The sequence below is a fragment of the Triticum aestivum genome, chromosome 5B, assembly GCF_018294505.1.
Source record: "Triticum aestivum cultivar Chinese Spring chromosome 5B, IWGSC CS RefSeq v2.1, whole genome shotgun sequence".
NCBI classification, from domain to species: Eukaryota; Viridiplantae; Streptophyta; class Magnoliopsida; order Poales; family Poaceae; genus Triticum; species Triticum aestivum.
Window position 1 is genome coordinate 619883085 of NC_057807.1, and position 10438 is coordinate 619893522.

The following is a 10438-nucleotide window of genomic DNA, read 5'->3' on the forward strand; positions in this document are numbered from 1 at the left end:
TCTTTGGAGAAGCGGCGTCTCAGAGAGAATGATGAGGCATACCCGGTTTTCGTGGCCAAGGTGCCAGAGGGCAAGGGCTTTGTGGATGGCGACATCGGGGGTACGATCATCCTGCGGTTTGATGACATCTTTGCTATGCTTAACCTTCATCCGCTGCACTACACCTTCGTTCGGCTGTTTTCCTGAGTATGGAGATGCGGATCATTAGAGACAAGACCCCGGACATCGTGATAGTCGACCCCTTCTACATGCGTGCCAAGCACTTGAGCAGCGCTGGGGACCGCCAAGTTGCAAGTTCACACCACGAAGGCGTCATTATGGCAAACCCAGATAAGGATAACTTCGTTGTGGCTTACTTTCCCGAGTAAGTCATCCCTTAACCGCCCCGTAACATATGATTTCTTAGATTTTCATCGTTCTTTTTTTTCTAATATTTCGTGTTCTGTGCCGTGACACACATTGCACACTCATCCTCTTAAGCCCGAAATATTCCATGGCCACGTATTTCGACCCGAACCATAAGTCCAAGATAGACTACACAAATGTCAAGAAAGTTCTTGATGATGTTCTCCCCGGCTACGCCAAATCTGGAGGCACCTTCACCAGGGCAGTTCGTAAGTACGGCAAGCACACCTTCTAACACAATACGAAGTTCTGCTGCGTCAAGCAGCCTCCTGACGGTCAGAAGGATGCCTACTATGCCCTCCATCACATGCGGGCGATCGTAAGGGACCATCATCACCTTCTGCTACCAGATAGTCTCAAAGATTGGGCCGCGAGGTTGTCGGCAACCCAGGATGCGGACCTCAGACAAGTATTCTTTCGCATCTAGTCGGAGTTTGCGGACATCATCCATCAGGATGTCCTTCATACCTCGGGGCAGTTCTACCTCAGATATCAACCGTCCAACAATGAGATAGATGGAACGCTACAAATGCAGGGTGACAACGACCACGATTTCATGACCATCACGACAGACGGCGGCTTCATCCACGCTCCTGTCCGATGAGTCGAGTCGAAAGTAGTGATGTGTAGTTCTGAAACATTGATTGGCTCATGTTGTAATTAAACTTTAATGAATTCGTATGTCTCTTTGGTTTGGACAGTCGTTCAACTTAGATGTAATCGATGCTATTTATTAGTAGGACCATGAATCGTGCTATTAATGTCTTCCTTTTCTCTTCCGATCCTTTTGTTGCATACTTACATATTGCTTATGTATTGTCTATTGTTTGGCTTGTGCATAGAGATGCCGTCGTATATCATGTACAAGGGTAAGGTTCCCGGAGTCTACGACGACTGGGAGGAGTGTCGGGGATAGGTTCACCATTTCAGCAGTAATAGTTACAAAGGGTACACCACTAGGGCGGAGGCCGAATCTAGATACGCCCGCTATCTAGCTGGAGAGAGGAGGGAGTGTTGGAGGAACCGGATGAAGACCAGTTTGATCGCGATGATGCTCATCGTGATGACCGAAGCTCTCTTTTATGTGATGGTAGTTTAGATGATCGATATCGACTTGTAATGTGAAGACAAACTCGATACTCGTGGTCTTGAGACTTGTAATGTTTTATCTTTGTTTGGTCTTTTGAATTCGGAGACTAATATGATGAATTGTATTCGGAGACTAATCTTCTATTGTATTCGATGAATCTGCTGTTGCTGTGTGCTGCTGTCTATATTCTGTCCAATAATATATTTTGTAACCTGTGCAAAAATTAGAAAAGTAAAAAAACAAATATTCATACTAATGGCGCATCACCACAAGGTGCGCCATTGGTATGCCAAAGGATACTAATGGCGCATCAAGGCAGAGTGCGCCATTAGTATGACAAAGCACATGGTTACATATGACCCCCCGGGAGGCATACTAATGGTGCATGGTGTTACATACTAATGGCGCACTGCCTGGTGCGCCATTAGTATACCAGATACTAATGGCGCACCAGTGGTGCACCATTAGTAAAAAATACTAGTGGCGTGGTACTAATGGCGCACCGGTAGTGCGCCATTAGTAGGCAAAACCGGTGCGCCATTAGTAGGCCTTTTCCTAGTAGTGTCACTACTGTCATTGCTATGCTAGTTGTATCGATGCTATCGCTATGTCGTGCTACCTATCACTTGTTTATCAAGCCTCCCAAATTGCCATGACAACCTCTAACCTTTTTCACCCTTCCTAGCAAACCTTTGTTTGGCTATGTTACCGCTTTGCTCAGCCCTTCTTATAGTGTTGCAGGTGCAGTTGCAGGTTGTTCCATGTTGGGACATGGATATCTTGGGATATCACAATATCTCTTATTTAATTAAGGGATTTTTGCATTTGTGCCCCTAGTTGGGTCACGCTCGACTAATTTGCCCCTAGTTTTCCAACAATTGCGGTTTTGCCCAGCTCACTTCACTCGCCTTGTGTTTTTGCCCTTCCGGGGCGGTTCTGACCAATGAGCAGTCGCCACGTGGCGAACCGTGATTGGTCGGAACCGCCCCGGAAGGGCAAAAACACAAGGCGAGTGAAGTGAGCTGGGCAAAACCGCAATTGTTGAAAAACTAGGGGCAAATCAGTCGAGCGTGACCCAACTAGGGGCACCAATACAATTGTTCCTTTAATTAATGCATCTATATACTTGGTAAAGGGTGGAAGGCTCGGCCTTATGCATGGTGTTTTGTTCCACTCTTGCCTCCCTATTTTCTGTCATACCGGTGTTATGTTCCTTGATTTTGCGTCCCTAACACGGTGAGGGGTATGGGGGCCTCTTGACACTTCTCTTTAATAAAACTCTTCCAGCAAGGCCCAACATTGGTTTTCCATTTGCCTAATAACAACTAAAACTTAAATAGGGGATATTCTCCGGACCCCTAGTATTTTTAATCAACCCCCGGGCCAATGCTCCTCTGAGTGTTTGTCCAACCTGGGTGATGTCCGGCGCCCCCTGGGCAACCAAGGGTCTCAGCCAACCCAACGTCTTGCCCATCCATTGTGCCCTGAGAACGAGATACGTGCGGCTCCTATCGAGATTTGTCCGCACAACGGGAGGTCTTGCTGGTTTTGTTTCACCATTGTCGAAATGTCTTGTGCACCGGGATCCCGAGTCTGATCGGATGTCCCGCGATGGAGGATTGTCTCCGCGGATCATGAGCTTGTAATGGGCTAAGTTGGGACACCCCTGCAGGGTTTGATCTTTCGAAAGCTGTGCCCGCGGTTATGTGGCCGATGGGAGTTTTTAATATCCGGTTGTAGTGAACTTGACATCAGATTCGAATTAAAATACACAACCGCATGTGTAACCATGATGGTCTCTTTTCGAGTGGCCGATAAGAGAACACAGTGGTGTTATGTTCGAACGTAAGTATTTCAAGATCACTTATTGATCATACTAGTTTGTGACCGATTGCGTAGCTTTTCGTCTCATTCTTGTATTCATAAGTTAGCCACCATACATGCTTAGTCGCTTGCAGCAACCTCACCACTTATCCATTCCATACACATTAAGCTTTGCTAGTCTTGATACCCATGATAATGGGATTGCTGAGTCCTCGTGGCTCACAGTTTACTACAACAATAGTTGCAAGTACAGGTAATGCGATGATCATGATGTGAGAGTGATGCTTGCTTGTTTTCAAGTGCTTCTGCTTCTTCTTCGATCAGGGGATAGGTTCCTGGTCGGCAGCCTGGGCTAGCAGGCACTAGTAGAAAAAGGGTCAAATGTGAGACACATTAGTCCCGGTTTGTAACAGAACCGGCACTAATATGTCCATTGGTGCCGGTTCCAACGGCTAGGCGGGAGGAGCCCTTTAGTACCGTTTCGTGGCGAACCTTTAGCACTGGTTCGTGCCACAAACCGGTACTAAACAAAGTGGTGGCAGGATGTTGTCAGAGTGGGGCCCTTCCAGCACCTTTAGTACCGGTTCGTGGCACGAACCGGTACTAAAGATCGTCCTATATAAACCCTTCGCCCACCCGCACTCTGTTCTTCCCCCTTTCCCCTCTCCCACTCCTCTGTTCTTCCCTTCTTCCTCTTGAGTTCATCACAAAATTTGCCCCAAATTTGTCAAGATTTGCAGGCCCTCATCCATTCAAATGATCACCAAGGTTAGCAACTTTGTCCTTTCATCTCTCATTGCTAGATTAGCTCTTGCATTGGTTTATATAGTGATTAATTGTGGGATTCAGTAATTTGGGAGGAATTATATGTGGTAGTATTTGATTTATATGCAATTTGAGGTCAAAATAACACTTAGTTTGCATATGTAGGTGTGGTTTACTTAGTGCCTTCTAAATCTCCGTCGTAACCACCGTCGATCGCCCGCACCATCCTGTCGCCGGCACCATGTTGTGGTGAGCCTCTTGTTCATGAAATTTTATATAAAAAATTGATGTTTGTGTGATTTGGATATATAGTTACTCGTATAATAATTATCTTACCCGTACGTTGTTTGTTATACATAGTGCCATGGTTTTGATATCCGTCCCCGTCGGCCCTCGTCCTTGTTATGATTCGGATGTGGTATATTCTCTTTTAAAACTATTTGTTGCATTTCGTGTTTATGACAAATTATGCCCATCAAGTTGACATAGATATTTTTATCTAGGAGGTATGTGAACCGGAAATTCCAACCGAACCTATTGTCGAGAGGTTAAATTTAGTTGAAAGAGAAAACGAGTACTTGAAAGAAAAATTGAAAAGAATTGAGGGGGAGAAGATGGAATTGAAGTTGCATGTTGCCGATTTCATCGATGATCACAAGATCAAGATGGAGAAAATGCGCTTGAAGATTAGAAAGATTAGAAAATATGCCATCGATAGTGAGGCTTGGTATCATTATGCTGTTGGATCAATTGTTACCTTAGTTGCAATCTTGATCGCATTTGTTGTTGCATTTAAATGCTTTAGCTAGAGAGTTATTTGTTTGTTGCATTTAAGTGTTGTATGAACTTTATGTATGAACTTGTATTAATTTGGTCTATTCGGTGTTGTGTAATGAAGATGAGCCGGCAATGGATGTACGATGACCGATGCTCTCCCCAGTTTGTTGAGGGCGTGCATACTTTTCTGCTTGCGGCTGAGGCAAACAAGCGGGCGGATGGTTTTATGCCTTGTCCATGTGCTGGCTGTAAGAATGGTCGCAATTACTCTAAGTCAAGAACCATTCACGTCCACCTGTTTGAGTCCGGTTTCATGCCCCACTATAATGTTTGGACCAAGCACGGAGAAAGAGGTGTTATGATGGAATACAATGAAGAAGAAGAGGACGACGACAGCTATCCTGGCCATGGGTTCCCTGAATACGATGATACAACAATGGGGAAAGAAGCTGAGCCGGTAATGCGGGAAGAAGCTGAGCCGGCAATGCGGGAAGAAGCTGAAGAAGAGGCATCAGATGAGCCCGTTGATGATCTAGGTCGGGTCATTGCCGATGCAAAGAGAAACTGCGCAAGTGATTTGGAGAAGAAGAAGTTGCAGCGCATGTTAGAGGATCACAAAAAAATGTTGTACCCGAATTGCATAGGTGACAAGAAAAAGCTGGGCACCACACTGGAATTGCTGCAATGGAAGGCAGAGAATGGTGTATCTGACAAGGGATTTGGAAAGTTGCTGGTAATGATACAGGATATGCTTCCAAAGGACAGTGAATTGCCCGAGAGTATGTACGAAGCAAAGAAGGTTGTCTGCCCTCTAGGGTTAGAGGTACAGAAGATACATGCATGCCCTAATGATTGCATCCTCTACCGCGGTGAGTACGAGGATTTGAACGCTTGCCCGGTATGTGGTGCATTGCGCTATAAGATCAGCCGCGATGAGCATGGTGATGTCGAGGGCGAGCGCCCCAGGAAGAAGATTCCTGCCAAGGTGATGTGGTGTTCTCCTATAATACCACGGTTGAAACATTTGTTCCAAAACAAAGAGCATGCCAAGGCGATGCGATGGCACAGAGAAGACCGTAAGAAAGTCGGAAAGTTGAGAGTACCCGCTGACGGGTCGCAGTGGAGAAAAATCAAAAGAAAGTACGGGAAGGAGTTTGCAGATGACGCAAGGAGCGTATGGTTTGGTCTAAGCGCAGATGGCATTAATCCTTTTGGGGAGCAGAGCAGCAACCATAGCACCTGGCCTGTGACTCTATGTTTGTATAACCTTCCTCCTTGGTTGTGCATGAAGCGGAAGTTCATTAAGATGCCAGTGCTCATCCAAGGCCCTAAGCAACCCGGCAACGACATTGATGTGTACCTAAGGCCATTAGTTGAAGAAGTCTTACAACTGTGGAATGGAACAGGTGTACGTGCGTGGGATGAGCACATGGGGGAAGAATTTGATCTAAAGGCGTTGCTGTTCGTGACCATCAATGATTGGCCTGCTCTCAGTAACCTTTCAGGACAGAAAAACAAGGGATACCGCGGATGCACACACTATTTGGATGATACCGACAGTATATATTTGAATAGTTGTAAGAAGAATGTGTACCTGGTACATCGTAGATTTCTTCCGAGCAGGCATCCCGTCAGAAAGAAAGGCAAGCATTTCAAAGGTGATGCGGATCACTGGACGAAGCCTCGCCACCATACTGGTGCTGATGTACATGATATGGTCAAGGATTTGAAGGTGATATTTGGAAAGGGTCCTGGCGGACAACCTGTTCCGAAGGACGCTAACGGACGCGCACCCATGTGGAAGAAGAAATCTATATTTTGGGAACTTCCATATTGGAAAGACCTAGAGGTCCGCTCCGCAATCGACGTGATGCACGTGACGAAGAATCTTTGCGTGACCCTGCTTGGCTTCTTGGGCATGTATGGGAAGACAAAAGATACACCTGAGGCACGGGAGGACCAGCAACATATGGACGGAGAAGACGGCATACATCAGGGTCATGCAAGCTACGCTCTTACCAAAGAAGAGAATGAAATCTTCTTTGAATGCCTGCTCAGTATTAAGGTACCGTCTGGCTTCTCGTCGAATATAAAGGGAATAATAAACATGGCAGAGAAAAAGTTCCAGAACCTAAAGTCTCATGACTGCCACGTGATTATGACGCAACTGCTTCCGGTTGCATTGAGGGGGCTTCTACCGGAAAACGTTCGATTAGCCATTGTGAAGCTATGTGCATTTCTCAATGCAATCTCTCAGAAGGTAATCGATCCAGAAATCATACCAAGGTTACATAATGATTTGGTGCAATGTCATGTCAGTTTCGAGTTGGTGTTCCCACCATCCTTATTCAACATCATGACACATGTCCTAGTTCACCTATGCGAAGAGATTAACGTTTTGGGTCCTGTATTTCTACACAATATGTTCCCCTTTGAGAGGTTCATGGGAGTCTTAAATAAATATGTTCATAACCGTGCTAGGCCAGAAGGAAGCATCTCCAAGGGCCATCAAAATAAGGAGGTCATTGAGTTTTGTATTGACTTTATTCCTGACCTTAAGCCGATTGGTGTTCCTGAATCGCGGCATAAGGGCAGACTGGATGGAAAAGGCACGCTAGGAGGGGAACAAATAATATGTATGGACGGACATTCTCTCACTGAAGCACACTACACAGTTCTACAGAATTCCGCCTTGGTGGCTCCGTATATGGATGAACACAAGAATTTCCTACACTCCAAACACCCGGAGCGGTCTGATGACTGGATTACACGTGAACAAACCAGGAGTTTCGCCAGCTGGTTGCAGACACGTACCATGCATGACACCCCTATTGAAGATGACCTGTACTTGCTGTCCCAGTTACCATCTTCGAATATAATGACTTTCAAAGGGTACGAGATAAATGGTAATACATTTTACACGATCGCCCAAGATAAGAAGAGCACCAACCAAAACAGTGGTGTCCGCTTTGATGCAGAAACCAAGACGGGAAAGGAAACATATTATGGTTATATACAGGACATATGGGAACTTGACTATCGACGTGGTTTAAAGGTCCCTTTGTTTCGGTGCAAATGGGTCAATATGACACGAGGCGGGGTAACGGAAGACCCGCAGTACGGAATGACAACAGTGGATCTCAACAATCTTGCGTATGCAGACGAACCATTCGTCCTAGCCAATGATGTGGCACAGGTTTTCTATGTGAAGGACATGTCTACCAAGCCAAGAAAAAGAAAAGATAAGGAAGCGAATGCATCGTACGATGAGCCAAAGCGGCACATAGTTCTTTCTGGGAAGAGAAACATTGTGTGAGTGGATGACAAGACAGACAAGTCAGAAGATTATGAAAAGTTTGATGAAATTGCTCCATTCACAGTGAATATTGACCCGAGCATCCCGTTAAATGATGAAGATTTTCCATGGTTACGGCGCAAAGGGACACACGCGAAGAAAAAGTTTCACACCCAAAGATCTGGGATGTGATCAGCTTCACTATCATCACTTTCTTCTGTGTTTCACACCCAGAGGGGAATCTCTGTAATAGTTAGGGTAGTTATGTGTTTTGGCATTTGAAACGCGAAGAAATTTTATGTGAAAACAAATTCTTTCATGCCTTTACTGATTTTTAAAGTTAAGTTATTCACAAACTAGTGATTCACACTAATTTCAAATAATTCAAAATTTAAACTATTCAAATTTGAAAACTATGGGCACTAACAGAAAGTTTGTAATTTTTTGTACCTAAAGCAAAAATATTCACAAAGAAACTCTAAATACACAAAAAAAACAACACAAAAATAAATAAAGCAAAAAAAAGCCCGCCTACTAGGCCAGAGCGGCCTGCATATGACTAGAAACCCAACCTGTTGTTGGGCCAGGATGCAGGCCCGCAAAGGCCAAGTGGGCCCACAGGGCAGCAAAGAACACGTAGGCCCAGTAGGCCTGCTTTGGAGAGGAGCTCGAGAGAGCGGCCGCAAGGGGGTTTATAAACCAGTGCGGTCGCCCCTCGGCTAGGGAGGTGGGACTAAACTTGCCGCACCGCACCTGCGCCAGCGCACCCCCTTTAGTATCGGGTCGTGGTGAAGGGTCAAATGTGAAGCACAATAGTGCCGGTTGGAATTTCAGCCGACACTAATGTGTACACTAGTGCCGGTTCGTGGCGGCGATCAATAGCGCCGGTTCGTGGCGAACCTTTAGTACCGGTTCACGCCACGAACCGGTACTAAAGAGGCTGTGTCAGCCTCCGGTCAGGCTATGTCCCCACCATCACCATTTAGTGCCGATTCGTACCACGAACCGGTACTAATGAGGTTGTGTCAGGTAAGGCTGGGGCCCCACGAGCACCTTTAGTACCGGTTCATGGATGAACCAGACGTAAGTTATTTTTTAGTCCCACCTCGCGAAGTGAGAGGGACTAGGAGCGGTTTATAATCCCTGAGTGTAGAGACGATGAAGAAGAGGCTCAATGCTCACGTTGCTTAGCTTCAAGCCTTCAGGAATACAGTAGACTGCACGGAGCTATGCGCAGTGCAGTTTACACTATTCCGAAAGGCTTGAAGCAAATTAACGAGCATTGCACCTCATTTTATTTTTAATAACTTATTACAACTCCGGACTTCTTCTGTTATGGCAAAAACTAATTGCACGTCGACATTTCTTTTTTGTAAGTTATAACTCCAGACTTTGACCATCAAGTTTTGCAGAAAAGAAAAAAATAGCAGAAATGAAGAAAAACTATAGCTGAAAAGAAAAAAACTATATAAAAAACTACTCAGAAATAAATAGAAGAAAATAAATATAGCAGAAAAGAAAAAACTACTCAGAAATAAAAAGAAGAAAAAATAAAGCAGAAAAGAAAAAAAAAATATTTGCTATTTTTCAATCGTTTACAAAATGACCGTGAAATTAAAAATCACTACAAAATGAACTCTGAAAATGTTGAATTTTGGCAAACTAGATGAAAAACTACTCACAAATAAATAGAAGAAAATAAATATAACAGAAAAGAAAAAACTATACAAAAAACTACGCAAAAATAAATAGAAGAAAATAAAGCAGAAAAGAAAAAAACTATAAAAAAAATTGGGGCGCTGCCCTGTGGGCCTGATAGGCCACAGGTGTGTAATTACATGCCTTAAAGGCCGATCAGACTCACAGGGCAGCGTGCAGAGTTTAGGCCCACAAGCCTGCTATATAGAGGAGTTCGAAGTGGTAGTCGCGGCTGGGTTTATAAACTAGTGCGGCTGCCCTTCGCCCGGCGAGGTGGGACTAAACTTTGGGGTGGCAGCGCGAGGTCTTTAGTACCGGTTGGAGCCACCAACCGGTACTAAAGACCACCTTTTAGTACCGGTTGGTGGCTCCAACTGGTACTAAAGGCCTCGTCTTCCCGCCTCTTCGCCTGGCCAAAGTTGGCCTTTAGTATCGGTTGGTGGCTCCAACCGGTACTAAAGGCCTCTCCTATATATACAACACTTGTGAAAATTTCATTCTCCCTCTGTTTCTTCCTCTGTTTCCCCATTGAAGCACCGCCCGCGCGCCCCGATCGATCGACGCCGTCGCCGTCGCCGCCCCCG